The sequence below is a fragment of the Schistocerca serialis genome, chromosome 2 (assembly GCF_023864345.2).
Source record: "Schistocerca serialis cubense isolate TAMUIC-IGC-003099 chromosome 2, iqSchSeri2.2, whole genome shotgun sequence".
NCBI lineage: Eukaryota > Metazoa > Arthropoda > Insecta > Orthoptera > Acrididae > Schistocerca > Schistocerca serialis.
In genome coordinates, this window is record NC_064639.1 from 511,966,442 (window position 1) to 511,989,499 (window position 23,058).

The following is a 23,058-nucleotide window of genomic DNA, read 5'->3' on the forward strand; positions in this document are numbered from 1 at the left end:
GGCGGTACGTCCACCCGGCCTCCCGCATGCCCACTATACGCCCTCGCTCAAAGTCCGTCAACTGCACATACGGTTCACGTCCACGCTGTCGCGGCATGCTACCAGTGTTAAAGACTGCGATGGAGCTCCGTATGCCACGGCAAACTGGCTGACACTGACGGCGGCGGTGCACAAATGCTGCGCAGCTAGCGCCATTCGACGGCCAACACCGCGGTTCCTGGTGTGTCCGCTGTGCCGTGCGTGTGATCATTGCTTGTACAGCCCTCTCGCAGTGTCCGGAGCAAGTATGGTGGGTCTGACACACCGGTGTCAATGTGTTCTTTTTTCCATTTCCAGGAGTGTATACTCCAACATTATCAGCTACGCAAATAAACAGTTCTCCATTTGAAGATGACGGTGTGAACCATAGAAACGCATAGTGGCAAAATAAGTAAGAGACCAACGTAGAAAGGTGTTTTATTTGTATTCACCTACTGTCCCAGTCCTGAGAATGCCGTCCTTTATGGATTAAATATTCATAGATAACGCAAATCCCAGCTTCGGGATGGACTGTGCGACGAAGCAATGATAAAATCGTCGTCACGAAGATGTTGCGTAGGTAATATTCCCTCCTAGTGTTGTGATACGGATAGTGTAGTAGTCATGGAGAATGTTCTATGCATACATACACTCCTGGAAATGGAAAAAAGAACACATTGACACCGGTGTGTCAGACCCACCATACTTGCTCCGGACACTGCGAGAGGGCTGTACAAGCAATGATCACACGCACGGCACAGCGGACACACCAGGAACGGCGGTGTTGGCCGTCGAATGGCGCTAGCTGCGCAGCATTTGTGCACCGCCGCCGTCAGTGTCAGCCAGTTTGCCGTGGCATACGGAGCTCCATCGCAGTCTTTAACACTGATAGCATGCCGCGACAGCGTGGACGTGAACCGTATGTGCAGTTGACGGACTTTGAGCGAGGGCATATAGTGGGCATGCGGGAGGCCGGGTGGACGTACCGCCGAATTGCTCAACACGTGGGGCGTGAGGTCTCCACAGTACATCGATGTTGTCGCCAGTGGTCGGCGGAAGGTGCACGTGCCCGTCGACCTGGGACCGGACCGCAGCGACGCACGGATGCACGCCAAGACCGTAGGATCCTACGCAGTGCCGTAGGGGACCGCACCGCCACTTCCCAGCAAATTAGGGACACTGTTGCTCCTGAGGTATCGGCGAGGACCATTCGCAACCGTCTCCATGAAGCTGGGCTACGGTCCCGCACACCGTTAGGCCGTCTTCCGCTCACGCCCCAACATCGTGCAGCCCGCCTCCAGTGATGTCGCGACAGGCGTGAATGGAGGGACGAATGGAGACGTGTCGTCTTCAGCTATGAGAGTCGCTTCTGCCTTGGTGCCAATGATGGTCGTATGCGTGTTTGGCACCGTGCAGGTGAGTGCCACAATCAGGACTGCATACGACCGAGGCACACAGGGCCAACACCCGGCATCATGGTTTGGGGAGCGATCTCCTACACTGGCCGTACACCACTGGTGATCGTCGAGGGGACACTGAATAGTGCACGGTACATCAAAACCGTCATCGAACCCATCATTCTACCATTCCTAGACCGGCAAGGGAACTTACTGTTCCAACAGGACAATGCACGTCCGCATGTATCCCGTGCCACCCAACGTGCTCTAGAAGGTGTAAGTCAACAACCCTGGCCAGCAAGATCTCCGGATCTGTCCCCCATTGAGCATGTTTGGGACTGGATGAAGCGTCGTCTCACGCGGTCTGCACGTCCCGCACGAACGCTGGTCCAACTGAGGTGCCAGGTGGAAATGGCATGGCAAGCCGTTCCACAGGACTACATCCAGCATCTCTACGATCGTCTCCATGGGAGAATAGCAGCCTGCATTGCTGCGAAAGGTGGATATACACTGTACTAGTGCCGACATTGTGCATGCTCTGTTGCCTGTGTCTATGTGCCTGTGGTTCTGTCAGTGTGATCATGTGATGTATCTGACCCCAGGAATGTGTCAATAAAGTTTCCCCTTCATGGGACAATGAATTCACGGTGTTCTTATTTCAATTTCCAGGAGTGTAGTTCTGATACCGTGGTCATATCCAGCAGTGTTCAACGCGCCTTATCTCCATCTCCGATTAGAAGTACTTCCATTGAGACCTATTTCCGGCCATATAATCAAAAATTTTTCAAATGGCTCTGAGCACTATGGGACTTACAATCTGAGGTCATCAGTCCCCTAGACATAGAACTACTTAAACCCAACTAACCTAAGGACATGACACACATCCATGCCCGAGGCAGGATTCGAACCTGCGACCGCAGCAGCCGCGTGGTTCCAGACTGAAGCGCCTAGAACCGAACGGCCACCGCGACCGGCTATATAATCATGTGGCCAATTTTACCCTTTCCAAAAGCTTCTTTTTCGAAATCTGTCTAACTTTTATCTAGTTTTAGATAATACTTCTGCTTAATCTAAATTCACTTATGATTAATGGTGTGTAGTACAGCAATAATATAACAGATACAGTACTGACAAGATAATCTCGACTGCAACGATTTAAATTTCAATGGAGTATTTGTTCCCCGGTACATTGCTGCTAGTAACATGTTTCCACGTTTGGGACAACCTTACTTTTCCGAAGTAATTTTTGTAATTTCAGAGAAAGACTGAAAAACAAAAACGTGATTGCTGTCTTTTAAAAATGCTATAGGAAAAAGTATGAATCTTCTGTTACGTGACTGACTAGAGAAGAACATATGTAATATGTACCATGCTACTACACTCTGTCGTCTTCATATGTTATTAGGCAGTTTTCGACTTCATTACAACGGAAAGGTTTTTGAAGTTCCTCGGGTTAGATTCAACTCAGTTCAGTCTCATTGTTAGGGCATTATGTGAGTCCTAGCAGTATCTTGTAAGAGTTCAAGCTTTTTGTCGTTATAAGCATAACGTTTGATGTGGTTACTAAGGTCTCTAATCAGGTAATTGCTTTGATGCATCCCTCCATTCCAGTCTACAATGCACAGATCTCTTCTTCCCTGCGTAATTTATGCAACTAAGATCCACTTTAACACACTATAGCCAATCCGTCGTCTCCACCTACAGTTTCTCCCTCACACATTTCCCTCAGTTCTGTTTCTTGGTGCCTCAATCAATCGATCTTTGCTTTTCGTGAACTTTTCCTGCCGAGCTGATTACTCTGCAGTTAGACTCAGTACTGTTGCACTAGTTACTCGATCTTGCCATCACACCTTCAATATTCTTACGTAGCAACTCACTTCGAAAGATTCTACTCTCTTATTGCCCCATCTGTTTATCGCCCAGGTTCACTTCCATGTCTGGCTAGATTCCAGACAAATACTTTCTTCGCAGAACTTTCGTTGCTATTACAAGCCTACATTTTATCACCTCTTTACTTCAGTCACTATTTTTCTACACACAAAGGAAACTAATTCCATCAGAATCTCGTAATTTAATTAGATTTCGTTCCACCACCATTATTTTACTTTTATTGATGTTCATCTTACAACCTTTCTTGAAAACACCATCCATTCCTTTCAGCTCATACTGTTTTGTTTGTTTTGTTGTAGAGCGCAAAAACTACTGAGGTCAAACGCGCCCATGTCACAGTCTTAGAACACTGATACGAAAAAAAGAGTTAAAAGCGACTACACGTTAAAGCCAATCGATGGAAGGAAAGAGAGCTAAGAGCAAGGACTTCCTCTTGGAGAAAGGTCCACAAAATACGCCGTAGAGACAACGGAGGTCCCGAACTAGAGATTAAGCATCCTGCGCCATATTTCTTCGACGGATAAAAAGTAAAACTCGGTCGACAGCCTGCGCATCGTTCGCTAAAACGGCCAATAACTCAGACGGCAAATATGCATTAGGACGTAAGTGGTTAAAAAGAAGGGCATTCGGGCAGGAAATGGCGAACCGTAAAAGGTTGGTGACAATGAGCACAAAGTGGTTGGCGATCACCACTTAACAACTGCAATGGCTGAAATGACAGTGCCCAATACGCAACTAGCTAAAATTATATCCTCACTGCGAGAGGGCCGAGTGGAGGCCGCAAAAGCCGCTGGGAGAGGTTTAATTCCACGCAGCTTTTTCCCATGAAGAGAAGACCAGTGGTGATGCCAGAGAGACACCACCTGCTGACACCCGGCAACACGGAGATCATCGGAAGGAATGGAAGCACTAGAGGGCCAGTGTAGGAGGACTGCAGCTGCGACAGCAACATCAGCAGCCTTGTTTACCGTAAGACCGACGTGATCAGGAGCCCACATGAACATCACCGTGACTCTCTCGACTGTGAGCAAGTGGAAGCTTTCTTGGAGCCATTGCACTAAGGGATAGGCCGTGTACAGCAAACAGAGGCTCTGAAGGGCGCTGAGAGACTCGGAGCATATGACACAATTGAAAAGCCACTGTCGCAGGATGTACTGTGTGGATTGATACAGGGCGAAGAGCTCTGCTATATTTACTGAACAGTGTCCGGAAGCCGGTACCGAAAATCGTATGTGCCAACGCCGAAGGAAACATACGATACCACGGTCAGTCCGAGAGCCAGCAGTGCACACCAAGGTACTATCGCTAAGTTCCGTGATACTGTAAATCCTTGGCTGTGTCTGACAGAATTACAGTGTCAACAAGCAAGCTTAAAGATTTTTACGTCTTGTCCTTTGAACCTGAACTCCTTCTCCTAATTCCTTCATGGTTTCTTTTACTCCGATTTATATTTCCTCAATCTGGATGGTAAACATAATCGTGAACACTATCCACGGATTAGGCCTTAGGCATGTTTCAACTGGTCGAATGCTGCATACAAGGCAGTACGACGAGCGATCTACAATCGTGGGACATAGGATCACCAAGTCACAAATCCCCCAACTGTTACTGCTAGTAGATGAATCCGGTTGATGCCGCTGATCCTTCACCCAAGCAGCTCCTCACTTGGCCCCGTAAATGCTGAATGGCACCAATACCAGACCTCCCCACGTCAGAACAATCTGAACAGATACTGGAAATCGAACCCGGGTCCTTCCACGCCATAGGCCTTTCGATTACGGAGGCGGTCAATTGCAATAAAATATCTATACATTGAAAATGATGTTTTTACTGCCTACGTGTTCCCTCTTCATGAATTGCCACAATTGGGGAGAATGCGATCATGCAGAATTCAATCAGAATGAAAAGGCCAGTGAGTCAATAAAATTCAGCAGGTAAAATGAAATGTAAGAGTCCTGATAATGGGTACTGCAGGCTACCACCAGTAAGCTTCCTTCTTGGAAGAAAACAGACGTAAATAGGGAAGACTAATGAAATAAACTGACGTAACACAGTGGAATTGAGGTATAAAAGTAGCGTCGCGTCACTCTCAGAAAAACAACTACTCGAGGGGTATCACTAAGATATATTTCAACTTCATCGCTTCAAATATTTCCTGCAAAAGTGACTTTCTTTAGAACCTGTGGCGGACTGAAAAATGGTATTGTCTTTCCACTGGAGAATACGCTGTGACGCTACAGGTCGGCAGTCGCAGGTGTGCAAACAACGGGGCACTCTAGCCTAACAGTACTGTTCTAAGACACACTGACTAATGCTTATTAGCAGCGTGACCGTGTGGCTCCGAATCCTGGTCCCGGCAAAAGGCTCACAATTTCTCTGATGCGCTGACTGAATCTCTTGCGGATCTCGAAGGATCTCAAAGGCACTCAGACAGCATTCGAATACCATTCGACGCCGGATATTCTCGGTTTCGGCGACAGGAGTGGCTCGTTTCCGAGAGAACTGTAACATGCGGCGACAGATAACGTGCCATCGCTACTGCAGAATACAGAATTACAAAACATGCTATGCACAAGTGGAAGTGTGGAAGTTACTTTCCAGCAACTTATACCTTTTATCGCTCTGCAGAGACGGCGTGGCAGCATTACAGGTCCACTAGCAAGGCTTTGCTATTGTCCTTTCCAATAATAGATGTCCTTTTTGAATTCTCCAACTTTTATTGATCTACATCTACATGTATACTCTTCAATTCACACTTAAGTGCCTGGCAGAGGTAGCCTGTAACTTGACTAGAGATCGTCATGTAGTCCTCAGTGCCGTAACAGGTGCCATCCAAGTACGCTGGTAAGTTTCCCTATCTGGTTTTTCAGTGGCCACCAGACACAAGCAACGGTTTTTCACCATGCAGTAAGCGATCATCCTCTCCCGACGAAGCCTGGCGATCGTTTTCACCGCAACAAAATGCATGTATTATATACAAAAGATCCTCAAGCGTGAACGTAGCTTTAGCGTCTTCTGTTGACTTATGCTGGTGGTCCCATTCATGGTCCAATACGCCAGGACACAAGTTTCTAAATTATTATACGCTTAAGCCCCCGAAAGTGTTCCCACGTCAGATCTCTCATACAGTACCGTCTGCTAATAAAAAACAGCAGGTAGACGAAAAGAGGTGTCTGGACCAGTTTGTGCAGACACTTAATTGCATTGCCATTCACTGTGTATTTATCGTCCGGAGTAGTGATCTCCATTGACTACTGCTCATGCTTGCATCATTAGGCTCTTTATACCTTGCTTGGAATCTTGTCCCAATTCGACCATAACTCTACGACGAAGAAATACTGCATAATAATGGATAATTGAACTTATGAAGAAGTAATATAGTTCAAAGAAAAACTATTAACAACACAGCAAGCGTAATGAACCTGTATATGAATTACAGTAAAGTACTTCCAGTTTTCAATTGTCCCAATTCGACCATAACTCTACGACGAAGAAATACTGCATAATAATGGATAATTGAACTTATGAAGAAGTAATATAGTTCTACATGTTTACGAAAGTCGAGCTGGCGGTCAATTGCAGTGAACTGTTTCCGCTCAGTCAGTGCGTTAGCTCCAGGTTGACGTGAAATGAACAAGCAAGAACTGGTTATTATAAGCCCAAAGGATGTAAAGAACTGGTTATTATAAGCCCAAAGGACGTACAGTCGTAAGGTGATCAACAACGACCTGTAGAAAAGTAATGCCTCGGTGATTTTTATGAGAAAAAACTGAAAGCTTTATTCTTCATATTTACATTTTTATTTCTCAACATAGTGACCATGGCGACGAACGCATTTCTTCCAACAACAGACCAGTTTGTTCATACCGTCATTGCAGAATGTTTGACTTTTTTGACGGAGACACAACCTTTCCTCAGATTACAGCGCATCATCATAGTCAAAGTGAAGTTCTCGAAGGTTTTCTTTAAGTTTTCGAAACAGATGAAAATCGGATGGGGCAATGTCGTTGCTATAAGATGGAAGATATTCGATGACAGCGAACTCAAGGCGTCGGATTGTTGTAGATGCTGAAGCGCCTATGTGTTCTTGGACATTGTCATGCTGAAGGAGACGGTGCTTCGTGTGTGGACGCTGCTTCTCATGGACCGACGTACTTCCGTTACACCGCCAGTTAGTGCGCTAGAATTCAGAGTCTTCTCGCGAAAGAGGGCTGCAAATATTTACGTGTCAAAAATTAAAGTTTTCGCATAAAAAATTCTGAGATATAACTTTTCAGCTCGCCATCATACATCTACGCACATACTCCACAAATCACTATGAAGTATTTGGCAGACGGTACTTAACAAGGTACCACATATTTAGGTTTCTTCCACATGCAGTCGCTTATGGGGTTCGGGGATGACTGCTTAAATACCTCTCTGCGTGACGTAATTAGTCTAATATTTACTACAAAAGTGGTTCCCAACATATGCATAATTACCTCCTAAGGTGGAAAATGAAATTTTCTAGCGGTAAAAACAAAAGAATTCGGTTGTGTTATTGCTACGAAACTAAAGAATTATTTTAAATACCATTATTATTACTATTTCGCAAGACTGTAACATTGATAACTAAGTTAAGAGTCCTTATCTTTTTTTCAAACACGAGCATTTACCCGTGACACAATTCGGTTGAGGTTAAAGCTTATAGAACGAATTTCTGAACATCTTCTACTCACATAGTCCCCATTTTACACACGTACTTTTTACAGTGTGTCATGCATCTACGACAGTAAATTGAGACGTATACATTACATATGCATCTATCACTTTTTAAAAATGCATTCTCTCAGTTGTAAGTAGTTCCCTCAGTGGACCACAAATTGCTACATTATTCATTTGGCAACAGGTAAACCATCTAATTGCCACCACGGCACAACAGAAACTACGTCATGGTCACTAAACTGCTGCAAAGCTTTCACAGTGCTAAGTATTAGTTGTCAGATATAAAGCTTTGACAACCTAAGGCCTTCCAATTTCTACCAGTTCAGAAGTAAGGAGTACAGCAATGAAGTGATTTATAAATGGTAAGTATAGCGCATTTATTTTAATTCGGTTGCTTTTAAACTGTTGTGTAGAGTGTGGGAAAAGCAAGAGCCTCTAGGGAGAGGAGTGGTGCAGAGGAAGCGTATTTTGTAAAAAGGGTCTGTTCTCAATGTGGATAGTTTGCTTTCTTTTCTGAAAAGGAGTTATAAGTAGCACTTGCGATGCTCAGCAAAGTGTTTCATCATTCTATAGAAAAAGGTTGCTAGAAATAAGGAGAATCATTAGTTCATGACATAACAAAACAAATACAGAAAGTATCTTTCGTCATTCTAAAAATAAAAGTTTTCCAAAAGAATTTCTCGTTCTAAAATTGTGTTAGACAATGATGTTGTTGACGATGGAGGGTACTAGGTAATATCTGATTGCACTCAGGGGTAAAGAAAGGTTGGTAGATACTGGCCTACATGGTCCTTACCGGGGCAATAATTAGGGGACTAAAGAAAATCTTTAATTAATTCACTTAATTCTGGTTCCTGAAATTTTGCAAGCAAGTTTTCATGAAATAATTTGCTTCTATCACTGATATTGTGGTCATATTATACTATGTTTTCTTCATTTGCGAGGGGCATAATTTTACATTTCTCTACATTCACAGCTAGTTGCAAGGCTGCGAACCTTGTAGCAGTCTTACCGATATTTGACTCAATATTCCTGCAGCTTTCTTTAAGCAGTACGTCATTATAAATAACTGCATCTGAGAAGAGTCCAAGATCGATATTAATACCGTGTGCTAGGTCATAAATCTATAACATAAAGAACACGTGCCCCAACACAGTGCCCTTGGTCACCCTGAAGTGGCTTCCACATCTGCCGGTAATTCTCCATCGAAAGCAACATGCTGCGTCCTGTCTACCAAGAAATCCTCAAACTATTCATAAACCATGCTTGGTAACCTGTGTGATCGTACTTTTGTTAATAAACGTTTATATATTATCGAATCAAATAGTTTTTGGTGTCAAGTAATACTGAATGTATGTGATTACCTTGATCTACGGCTTTCTGTATGTGATATAAGAAAAGTGCTTAGGCGGTCATTCTGTTCGAGATACGTCATTGTGTTTCACGTCGAAATATGTTGTAGGATTGTAGAACAGATGAGCAGTAACGATGTTGGACGGTGTTTTTACAGATTACTTCTGTTACCCTATTTGGAGCCGGGTGCGACCTGTGTTCTCTTCCAGTCACTGGTCACAGTTTTTCTTCAAGAAACTAGTGATGTATTACGGTTAAAATGAGAGTTAACTCGACTGCAAATTCTGTATAGAATCTGACAAAGGTCTTATCGAGCCGTGGAGCTTTAAGCTTAGCGTTTTTAACTGTTTCTCAACACCACTGACACTAATATATGTCTCACTCAGATGACATCCTCCCAGAGTTTCTTATCAAGCCTGTCAAATACAACTCTGAACCGACTAAGAACTGGGCATGGAAGATGTGCTGACTCACTCTTCAAATGGGGACTGCTGTCTTCGCCAGCATGTAGCTGCGGCGCGCCTAAGCAGATCATCCAACACATCAGCGAAGAATGCAGTGCCATAGCGTTCAGTGGGGACTTTGAAGTGTGACACCTCTGGCCCAACGTTCTTTCCATGATGCAAATGCACTTTGGTAAAATTCTGGAGATTGACTATTACGCCATCGCTTGACACAGTCAATAAAGTATTTCTCACTATCAAATGTGTTACCTCTCAGGTGGGCCTTCAGACGACCAGAGAGGTAAAAATTAGACGCAGGCAAGTCCGGGCTGTAGGGAGGATGAGGAACAATTTTCCAACCCATTTTCGCCGTTCCTGTGGCAGAGCGGTTCTGGGCGCTTCAGTCCGGAAACGCGCTGCTGCCACGGTCGCAGGTTCGAATCCTGCTTAGGGCATGGATGTGTGTGATGTCCTTAGGTTAGTTAGGTTTAAGTTATTCTAAGTGTAGGGGACTGAAGCCCTCAGATGTTAAGTCCATAGTGCTTCGAGCCATTTGAACCATTTGAACCAACCCATTTTCTTGATTTTCTCCTGTGTCATAAGGTCTGTATGGGGTTTGGCATAGTCGTGGTGTAGTCTGATGAGCCAACCCTGAAGCTGTGGTCTGTGGGTCCTGATGGCACGTCGCAGCTTGTCCAGTGACAAACAGTAATGGTCCCGGTTAATTGTGGAGCCAAGTTCCAAAAAGTCACTGAAAATGACACTACACTGATCCCATAAGAAGGAGGCCATCACCTTTCGGCCTGCTGTTAGTGAAAGTCTTGGTTTCTTCTTCCGAGGGGAACCTGGAAGACGCCACACTATGGATTGGGTTTAGCTCTCAGGTTTGGACAAAAACAACCATGTTTCATCCTGTGTAATAACGCCGTCAAAACACTGTTTCCACTCTTCAGTAAAGGTCTTGATGAGACCCTCGCGACACATTCTTCCTTATCGTTTTCATTTCCTTGTCAGTAATCTAGGCACCCAACGCGCATGTACAGGGCTATTACAAAAAAAAAAAAAAAAAAAAAAATGATTGAAGCGATTTCATAAATTCACTGTAGCTCCATTCATTGACATATGGTCACGACACACTACAGATACGTAGAAAAACTCAAAGTTTTGTTCGGCTGAAGCCGCACTTCAGGTTTCTGCCGCCACAGCGCTCGAGAGCGCAGTGAGACAAAATGGCTTGAAATGCACTCACATCAGTCAGTCATAACAGTGCATCGACACTTCAGGACGAAGTTCAACAAAGATCCACCAACTGCTAACTCCATTCGGCGATGGTATGCGCAGTTTAAAGCTTCTGGATGCCTCTGCAAGGGGAAATCAACGGGTCGGCCTGCAGTGAGCGAAGAAACGGTTTAACGCGTGCGGGCAAATTTCACGCGTAGCCCGCGGAAGTCGACGAATAAAGCAAGCAGGGAGCTAAACGTACCACAGCCGACGGTTTGGAAAATTTTACGGAAAAGGCTAAAGCAGAAGCCTTACCGTTTAAAATTGCTACAAGCCCTGACACTCGATGACAAAGTCAAACGCTTTGAATTTTCGGCGCGGTTGCAACAGCTCATGGAAGAGGATGCGTTCCGTGCGAAACTTGTTTTCAGTGATGAAGCAACATTTTTTGTTAATGGTGAAGTGAACAGACACAATGTGCGAATCTCGACGGTAGAGAATCCTCACGCATTCGTGCAGCAAATTCGCAATTCACCAGAAGTTAACGTGTTTCGTGCAAACTCACGGTTTAAAGTTTACGGCCCCTTTTTCTTCTGCGAAAAAAACGTTACAGGACACGTGTATCTTGACATGCTAGAAAATTGGCTCATGCCACAACTGGAGACCGACAGCGCCGACTTCATCTTTCAACAGGATGGTGCTCCACCGCACTTCCATCATGATGTTCGGCATTTCTTAAACAGGAGATTGGAAAACCGATGGATCGGTCGTGGTGGAGATCATGATCAGCAATTCATGTCATGGCCTCCACGCTCTCCCGACTTAACCCCATGCGATTTCTTTCTGTGGGGTTATGTGAAAGATTCAGTGTTTAAACCTCCTCTACCAAGAAACGTGCCAGAACTGCGAGCTCGCATCAACAATGCCTTCGAACTCATTGATGGGGACATGCTGCGCCGAGTGAGGGAGGAACTTGATTATCGGCTTGATGTCTCCCGAAGGGGCACATATAGAACATTTGTGAATGCCTAAAAAAAAAAATTTTTGAGTTTTTGTATATGTGTGCAAAGTATTGTGAAAATATCTCAAATAATAAAGTTATTTTAGAGCTGTGAAATCGCTTCAATCATTTGTAATAACCCTGTACTTTTCTGTATCCTAGTGACTGTACCAGTGATACCACACTACGCAATGACAAAAGAGTCATTTCAGCAAGCTGTCGTGTCGTCACACATCTGTCATTTTGTATGATTTGATCAATGGTCTCCTTATTCACATCGTGGATTGTCCGGTAGAGAGAAATCACCGTCTTTAAACCTCTGCAACCACCGCTGGATACTGCTGCGATCCACCGTGTCCTCCCAATAAACAGGGAGCAACTTTCTCTCAATCGAGGTGGCAGAGTCGTCGCCGGTCTTCAAGAGGAACTGCATCACCGACCATTGTCGCAAGCTGACATCTACCTCACGGTTCATTTGCCTCACCTGCAAATAAAAGAAAATACTTTTACGCACCAATGTTCCAAGTATGTTCACAAAAAATGTCATTCCCCTGCAAAAAATAAAAAAAAATTAGAGACGACTGTCCAAAACTTTTTGAATGCTCTTTGCACTTTTTGCAGCGTGCTCGCAGGTATATCCAAATCTCGGGCAACTCCTCGTGCTCCGCATGCTTACACGCCACCGCTCGACTCACCCTGCAATGCAGTGGCCATGTCTTCTGCCACACTGCACTTCAAAAGGACCTGTCTTTACGAATTTTGTAATCGTTTTCTCCAGACCGTTAGCCTACATCAGGCCAATGCCTTTTTCCGTACACTTGACTGTCCGGAACTTCTGGAGGACTACTGGTGCACAGTCACCGTTCTTGTAAAAAAGCTTTGCTAGCAGAGCGCTATCCTGCGCGAAGACTTGCTAGCAGAGCGCTATCCTGCGCGAAGACAGTCACGCTGGGCGTGACTCGAACGCAAACTAGGAACCTTGTGACGGACACGTGTTGGTGTACATATTCTGACGATTAAAGCACCATCTATTGGTGAAATTTTCTACAAGTACGTTTTTATTCCATGACGTTTTCCCTGCGTCTATAATATTCTGTTCAAATTTGACGTTAATCTGAGCAGTGATTTTCATTCTACAGCGTTTCGAAACTGGAAGTTTAATTACGGACGCCATATACTGAAGGATCTTTCTGCCCTGATAGCCGAGTGGTGTTTCACTTGAAGCTGAAATTGTATTTTTGATATTACTTACATTCGAGAACAGCATGAAACGACGTGGAATGATAAGTGCGCTTATATAGACCAGGCCAGGTGACGGCGCTGCGTGTTTTACTGGGACAATACCGGCTTGAGGTGGGGCAGATTACGCCCACCCAGTCACCGGCAGACGTCTGTGTGTGTGGTGTAGGGGGGGGGGGGGGGGGGTGATTGAGGGGTAGGGGGCGAGGTGCCACCTGCAACTCGCACTCACCCAGAGAACGCTCGCAGCTCCAGTCTCGCAAATCCGCCGGGCTCGCCAGCTCAAATTAAAGCCATTCGTTTCCTTCCTGCCGCTGCGAATGCCAATGCAAATGAATTGTGAACTTGTTTCCGGGCAGCGGAAGCCGCCTCGTATTACAGCGCCATGGAGACAGATGGGCCACCATTTCACCCATTACCCGTTTCCTTATTTCAGATGAAATATATTGTCTCTCTTGTAGTCGACGTTACGAATGTCCTCCTATTGAAGGAGATACGCTTCCTAGCACAGAGCATTCCCTTAGCGTAGACTTCAACCAATTTGGTGAAGTAGGTGAATTCGTATCACGACGATAAATTCATTCTATAGACGCCGTCCTGAAACAAGGCGGCTCAGAGTCGCGCGATTCAGTTTCCGCTGCACTGCCTCAGTCTATTTCGTCCCTGACTTTGCTATGCCGCCACGATCAGAAACGGCTAATCAGTCAACTTAGTTCGCTAACTGTGTGTGACTTAACTCACTTCGCTTGGACACACTTCACAAACGCACAAGAGAATGGTCCAATTACGATTAGCGATACCACAAATGCAATTACTAGTGGTTATGGACATTAAATGAGTTACAAATTCAAGGAAATAGTAACTGTGAACAACTGGTCTCTGAAACTATGATCGGAAACTGAAATTCGCTTTACAATTTACGATCGCGTTTTGCCGTGTTATTTGCGCCTGCCCTATTGCGTTTACGATGTACTACTCAGCTGGTGTACATGTATTCAATCGCCTGGCAAGCAAGGAATTTGGCGAATTTCAACATTTTTTAAAAATACTTTCAGTGTGTCTGGGCGGCTAAAATTTTGACACCGGGATTCCTTCAGTGTATTCTTCCTGTAAAAAAAATAATAATAATAATTCAAGATAGGTTTCGTCACGTCAGATTGGACAGTTCCCTTGTGAGAGACGTACCGAGGTGATCTTGAGCCCCTGGCAGAACTGCCATAGCTCCAAAGCTGTGTAAATAGCCCTCTGCCCCCACTTAAAAAGACCTTTTTTTGCAATATTTCCCTATGTAGATTTAGCAAATTTTATAATCTGGTAAGTAGGTTTTAAAAAAAAGAAGAATTCTTGAAAACGTTAGTTGAATGGTGTCGTAAGATGATTCATGGTCTCTAGCTTATTTCTGGTATTCGATGAGATTGATGTGAGTTCTCTTTTTATTCTGTCAATTATACTCCATACTTGTACAATGACTATTTTCCAGACAGAAGTTCGTAATAGTCGGTATGTACGCCACAGAGGTTCTGACTACAAGGAATGTGATCTTTGGTTGTCTGTAGTACTGCCGTTGCCAGTGCAGCATTTGTGGGTATCAACTGACAGGTGTCGGTCAAGATGCTGAGCGGTTTGGGAATAACTTGCTTGAAACAGAGATGCAGACTCAGAGGATTTGATTTTCGGAAATATGATTTTGTAAACATTGATTTTAGAAGTTAGGATATATTCAGGTAATTCTGTTATGACGTGGCTTGCTTGCACAGAGTTTATGATTGGATGGAGTAACGAGAATTTCGGACATGATTTTTCTTTATTGATTCGCGTCTGTTAGTATGGTTGTCGATACGAGATTAAACAAAATTATATGCTCACATTTCTTGGACTCAGAGCCATAGATTCATCACTCCTTTACATTTCATTAACAAGTTACAAAATATAATTATAATTTCTTATAAGAAGTGAATTTTGTGAAGATTGTTTCAATCGCTAAAAGACAGTTTCATAACACAGTTTTTAATTCTTTTATATCATTCAGGAGGTTCAGTTTCTTTTACTGTCACCTTAATAAAGTTTTATTTTCTAATCGAGTGTCATCGCATTTTGCTTGGCAGAACACAGTTACTCAAAACTTAAAGTGCGATGTGCTTAGCATAGTTGCTTTTTCTTGCATTGAACTTGGACAATGTTTTCTTTCGCTGGTTTATTGCTGCTTTGCATTCAAACGCTCACTACTTTCGAGCAGTACCGAGTTCCTGTTGCCTGACGGTACGTTCCGAAAGTGTGTTAGGGCAAGCTTAACATCACCGTTAGGACACAGTACGATTATTTAGATCAAGTATTCAATTTGAAATTATCATCTGTGTCAGTTCCGTTGAAGTTTAGCTCAGGTCTCAGACATTCGCACTCTTACAAAACAGTGTTACATGTTCGCATGTTCGGAATTACACGTAGTCACTATGGGTACGTAAATTTATAGGACGTTTTAACAGAAACAATCTGGGCATTTATTCTTTCAAAATTCATTTCGTAATTTTGTGCAGAATTTTACTCTGTTAACTTTGTGTGTTAGAATTGCAAGATTCTTACTGAGACGTCATGCAGTATAACACTGTTCATTGAACTGAATAATGCAGTCTTGCATTATAGCGCCTTCAGTATACAATTCTCGGTTTTCTAATTATTTTTAGTAAATGTTAATTCGAATACAGTTATACAGTTTCAGATGGATTTGGCGACCCCTTTCATTAAACTATATTTAGGTAAGCATACCACTTCCGTTGTTCAATTGAAAAAACGTTCACATTACAATACATAAACTACAAAAATTAAGAGTAGGAGACCTTGTTTATGAAATAAATAAACAAAATAAATAAAACAATTAAGAAGTTTAATGATTGAAAATTTTGCACACAACAAATTAAATGAGTTGCTGCAGTAAATAACTTACAAACTGTGCAAAGTTTCTAAGAAAATCGATACTAAACAAACTTTATATCTTGTGATTCATGCCAGCTACCGCATACTGGGTTTAGTATGATACGCATCAGAGAAGATACAGTATTTTATTTACAGCCTATAACTATTAATAGCACCAAAATTTTTAAATGGTAATAAAAGAGAAACACTGAAACACTCTTCTTGGACGACTGCTTGTGCCATATCGCGCACATCCCGCTGTCACTCGTAAATCACTTGTACCCTGATAGTCTCACTTGCAAAGAGTCTGCCTGCTGGCGGAGTGTATCTGTACAAGGCATCGTGAGTTATGTCTTGGTCGCTAGCAGAGCCTTGTTTCGTAACAGAAAATCAGCAGATAGGTCACCAAAAGTCTGGCCACGGACATCATGGCTTCAGTACAAAGCGATATTCTCTCTGGCCGCTGCCTGCTCGTCGAACGGCAGCGTTTGAGACCTCGTCGAATAGACGCGTTTTAGACACTTGTTTGTGTGTTCGAGGTTTTAGGCAGGTCGCTGCTTGTTTAGTGCACTCGGTTTTGTCTACTTTGCTGCAGCATGAATATGCTTTAAACTACGCAAAACCGAGGTGATTTCTCACGTTCCATTTTTTATTCGGAGTGCTGCGAGGATCTTAATGTATCTGTAGTCATCCGATTTCACATGAGCACATGGTAACCAGTATCCAATTTTCTTTCAAACATCCATGCTTTCATATTACTTATCACCACTTTCTCTCTCGTAAAGTCTCTATATGTAACTTTAAAACATTTTTTTGATTTTCGTTAGGATGTAAGCTTGCGATGTTAAAAACATTAGATATGAGAGTCATGAAGGACAACTCATGCTGCAGTCTCTTTTGATTATTATAATCATATCATGTTTGCTATACATTAAGTATTGTAAATTTATTACTCTCATAGTTGATCTCGTCTATAATTTTGACCATGTGACCCTCATCTGTGCATGTGCATACTAAAGACAGCTACATAAAAGTGTACTTCTCCCAGTCACATAGCATTGTACTCGTGGACAACCGCACTTAAATACCGTAACTTATCCTGTTGTCTTCTGTAAGACATGTAGAGGTAAGGTTATGTGATGTAGTACTCTAAGGCATAGAAACAAAGTCAATAAATAGCACATTTTTCATCACAACAGCTCATAGATTATCGGTTTTTTACCCAGTATAGATCACAAATTGTATGCACTGTTGTTGTTCTCTATTTGAGTCTACAAAGTAAGGCTTAATACACGATAAACGTTAATTGTTCATGGTTGGTAATCAGTATTCACATGAAAATTATGCTAAATCACACTTTTTGCGTCTGCAAAAGCTTCTGTCATTTCTGAAGTACGTTTACAAGGTCTAAAATTAAGAATTGACAATATATCCCTTCTTAGGAACTGTGTCTATTTTTGATTATAATTTTTATTTATTTGCTTTGATCGAATCAGACACAATTCAGCAGCTTGAACAATGCAGCCGATGAACAATGGCAGATATGAGAGGTTGGGTGAGCTTTTTAGGATACCCCTGGGATGCTACAAGTCCAATCCCTGGTGATCTACAAGGAAAGGAAGTTGCCATAGCATCATGCAAATTTCAGAAAAAAAACAATGTTCTACAATCGATAACATCGTGTTAAATGAAAATTGCTAGGAGTGACTCAGATAAACATGAAGGTATGAATACCAGATCTCGTACAGATATATTAACGAACTGACTCGTCACACTACAAAACGAAACTAGCGGTCACTATAATAATTTGGTGTACTGCAACAAGACATCAAACAAAATGTTTACCCACTGAATCAAGCATATGAACATTTAATAATGCAAGTACAAACTATAGCCCTGACACAGGCAGGTGAACACATGAAAGAAAAATATGAAACTATATCACGGTTACAGGCAAGTCGTTAGAGATTACAATAAATGTCTCCAGAAAAGCAACAAAACAAACACCAATACGTTCGTTAATCCTGTATTGAGTGAGACTAGCTGGCTGTGAATGTTGAATCTATGCAGTGAAACACAAATGCTAATTAAGTAGCTTCGTGTCTCCCTCGCCTCAGTTATAGCATCGACGGCTGATGCATACCGAGAGCGAAGGACGGCTGTAGAACCGGCTTGAAACTTTTGAGTCCAGCTGGGCACCTGTACTCTGCTCTAAATCAGAGACACCTCTCTCTGAGAATATCTTCTGTGGCTGTCTGAAGCAAGTACTCTCTTCAAAGTTCCTGCAGTAAGTGTACTCTTTGGTACCCCTGAAGCAAGCATCTTCTGATTTAATTCTATGAAAGTCAGCTGGTTTTGCCTGTACCGGAATCTCGATAGCCAGTCGCAGCAATCCTTGTGAGTTCCAACTAATAATAATTTTATAAATAAGTTTTACAAATTTCTAGTCTCTTGGCCTTTGTCATGGTTCACCAGTAATGTTGTGGCACAGGAAGGACGGCTGAAATCTCTCCAATACATGACAGATACCAACTCCAGCCACCTAAAGTCCTCGCACATAAGCAGAAGTGGGACATCGCTCCTTCTACCGAAATAATAACTGTGAACAAATCACAAACCCCTTACTCACATTTAAACTTACATTCCTGCACAGCACACCAGCGTGTGGTCTCATAGTACGAAGTTCCATATTTTCTCCTGGCTTTCAGGTCTTACATAGCGAAAATGATTCTTTTAGTATCTCGAACAACGCAGTTTTTATGGAATGGAGTCCATCCTCTCGTTCCCTCCTGCTACACAGACACGGGAGCATGCTATTTCCCCGTGTGAAGATGGGTTTCAGCGCCAAACAATTTCATGTCACTCTGACCTCCTAAGTTAATTTCCCTATCGCGAGTCAGCTAAAGAAAGCCCCCAAGGCTGCAGGAAATATCAGGCCTCACTCACCGTGATAAAAGGAAAGAAAAAGAGCAAGTAATTAGCAGCGCAGTAGCTGGCGTGACCACCCTTCAAAAGCTAGAATAGTCACTTTTTACAGTGTGGACACTGAAAGACATGGAGGAAGAGAGTCAGTGAGATTCTGGAAGATACCGACAAAAGATGTGAGGCCCTGCCAACTCCATTACAATGGACAGCTGCGATATGTTTCTCATTTGAGAATCCATGGAACGAAAAGTCCAGTCAGGGTTCTCTGTAAGGTTTAAATCTGGGGAATTTAGTGGCCAGTGAAGTATTATGATCTCATCCTGGTGCTCTTTCAACCACACATGTAAATTGCGAGCTTCGTGAGGCGTTGCTTCGTCCTGCTGGTAGATGCCATTGAGCCAAGGAAAAGAAACTGCATGAAGGGTCAACCTGGTTCCCAAGCATACATGCATTCTAATGTTGATACATTGTGCCTACCACAGTGACGAGATCATCCAGACAATGACACTAAAACATTCATCAAAGCATATCACTCTCTCCTCTGACCTGGACCCTCCCAGTGATTGTTGCAAGGAGTTTGCGTTCAGATCTTTCAAGCCCAATGGACATGAAAAGTGATCCACCTGGAAAGGGCACGTGTCGTCACTAAGCGGACATCCAGCTGAGGTACCGGGGTGCAAATTCCAACCTTCGTCGGCCATGAGCAGCAGTCAGCATGGGTTCATGAAGCAGGTGCCTGCTGTAAAGCGTCATACGCAGCAACGTTTGCTGAATCGTTGTTTCGGACACTGTTGGTAGCACCTTAGCTCTTCTGTGTGGTCTGTTGCTCAAAAGTTGCACGTCTATTCCCGTGTACACGTATCCGCGGTCATCATTCGCCCCTGTCATTTATGGCACATGGTGCAATACAGTTGCCAAGCCGCAAGTTATGAGTAGCGCCATTTTGCCCTATCTTGGCCAGAAAGGTCTGCGGATCTCTCCCGCATTGAGAATGTCTTGAACATTCCGGGCAGAGCCCTCCAACCAGTTCGTGAATTTGACCATCTAAAGGGCCAATTGCATAGAGCTTGGCACAATATCGCTCACGAGATGGATCAATGTGTTATTTGTTTGCTCTGTTTGTGAAGCTCTTACTTCTGAATAAATCATCCATTTCTTCTAAAATTTTAATCGTTGTTTGTCTTACATGTACATCGCATCTACGGATTTCCGTCCTATTAGGATAATTCCTTCGCGGTTCGTCATTCTTTTTCATTTTTATTATTTTTCTTAGAGTGTATTTTACAAGTACAAAGGTTTACATTATTCTCATTTCATTCGACTCAGATCTCGCGTCTGACGTGAAATCCAACCAAAACTTTGCTGTGATTATTGATCCTGCTGTACTGCTGGGAAGTAGAGGATTTAGGCGATAAGTGAAGAAAGTAGACAACACTACAGAGTAATATCGAATGTGTTCCTCAGAGTGAGTAATATAGTTCATCAGTACGCTTCGTGATTAGTGAATTAGGTTCGCCGACGATTACAAGTACTTTTTGCCCAATGATAACCAAAAAGAAAGGTACGCTACGGCTCATAACAAATAAAGAAGACATCTTCCATTATAAGGTACTTTATCTCAAAGATGTTAAGAAATAAAAGATTTGAGGTATTTGACATCTCTCAGAATGTGTTCTGCATCCTGAACCAGGTGGTCTCGGGAGAAGAATGATCAACGATTGCAGCACTTTTCCCTGACTTCTATTTTTCCATTTATAGTTGATAAGCTACTTATATAAAATTTCACATCCACCTTTCTCGAGGTGTCCGAATTCTATACAAGAAGTCCTCTTTAACTACACATTCATTAGTTTTGTTCAGGGATAAACTTTCATTGGTTCAAATGGCTCTGAGTACTATGGGACTTAACTTCTGGGGTTATCAGTCCCCTAGAACTTAGAACTACTTAAACCTAACTAACGTAAGGACATCACCCACATCCATGCCCGAGGCAGGATTCGAACCCGCGACCGTAGCGGTCGCGCGGTTCCAGACTGAAGCGCCTAGAACTGCTCGGCCACAGCGGCCGGCTAAACTTTCATTCATTTTTGTCGTTGTTGAAGACCTCAGCTCGACATGTGCTCCAAAGACATCCATTCCCTTCAAGTGTGCAAAAATTTTTAAGTGTTCTCAGATTTCTATCAGGAGTATTAGAACTGTTTCCACTTTCTAGTACCCAGGAAGTATGCCCTCACACGAAATCAACGACAAGTTGCCCAAGTGTCTGCAGTTGAACCCCACTTGCCGCCAACCCGGTAAGCCACACTTTTTAACTAGTGACGGAAGGAGCTTGTAACAGCTAAATTCGTACGCAGTTCGAAAAACACCCCATCCCCCCCTCACAAAACTACTTAGCGATTGTCAGTAGTATGGATGCAGCCAGTTTGAGTCCAGAAAGTGGAAAACCAAGGTAAAGAAACTGTATCACGTCGTATGGAGAGAGAGAGAGAGAGAGAGAGAGAGAGAGAGAGAGAGAGAGAAGGGGGGAGGGAGGGAGGGGAGATTATATATATATATATATATATATATATATATATATATATATATATATATATATATATATATAGAAAGAGAGAGAGAGAGAGAGAGAGGGAGGGAGGGGAGATAGAGATAGATAGAGAGAGACAGAGAGAGAGAGAGAGAGGAGTATTAGTATACTATATGTTATTGCCTAATATGCACGTGTCTAGCAATAAATCCAGATTCTGTCATTGGGCGAGGCAATGCAATGTGCAATGTCCATTGTGCAATGTGCAGTAGCTGTGGCACAGAACTTTTCCAGAAAGAGAGGCTCCCAAACTTCGTGCAGCCATCAGAATTTAGATTTTCCATATTTACCCTTACTCCTTGAAAGCTAATAGTTCGATGGTTCCTTTGGAAATACCGCGCTCGATGTAAAACCCTATAGTTTTGCAAATGTAATTTTTATTCCCTCTCAATGAATTCATTTCCGGGAGCTTCCTATTTTACCGTCGGAATAAAATAGAGTGATGGGATGTGACACTGATGATGCTCATCCTCGATTAGACGAGGACTTTCACTAGGTGAACCCTCTAACTGTACTCGAAAACAATTTCCTATTACCCCGTAATCACCCAAAACGTCACAACAACAAATCTCTGCAGGCATTCGTCACCGCCAGCAGCACCATACAAATACACACGATGACAAAGAATAGCGCAACTCACCACAGTATAACAGCAATCCGCAGAAAGTTCCTCACGAGAGCGGTGTAACGTAACGGCTTCCCTTGGTTCCCGTTTTGCAAATCCATATATCGTCTTTCACGTACTTATCAAATGATGTGGTTTAGTGTGGCAGAAGAAGGAGTCTGTCGACTGTATTGGATGAAGCTCTCCAGCTAACGGCAGTAGGCATACTGATGTTATTGTGTATACCGACTCCTACAATCCTGACAGTGGCGGGTAATTATAAATCAAGAATATTAATAAACAACCTACAACAAACTATGTTTTCATTTGTAAAGGATTTAGAGGCCGAGGACCCACATTAAAACAAAATCATACTGAAAGTGACAAAAAACAGATCAAAAATTAATGCGAATACATCAGCTTAAGAAAACAATCATAAATGATTTGCGATACAGTTTTCAATTGGGCATTATTGTCTCCATTATGGTACGTTTTTTTATAGCAGACATAAAGTTTGCAGAGTTTAGATGTGCGCGAAGACGAGATTAAAAATCAAATAACCCTTTGTCTGTATAACATTGTCTTCCGGAACGACTGAAATGCAGCTGCGATGAAGATAAACGGTAGAGTATTATAATCTGCACTGAAATAAATATATTGAGAACTTCTGTTTGCAGTGCAGTCTCTTACAGCTTTTTATTGATTAGGAAGGGTTGAGTGTAGGTTCCCTACAAATAGTACTGATGCGAAACAAAGTGATGGAATCA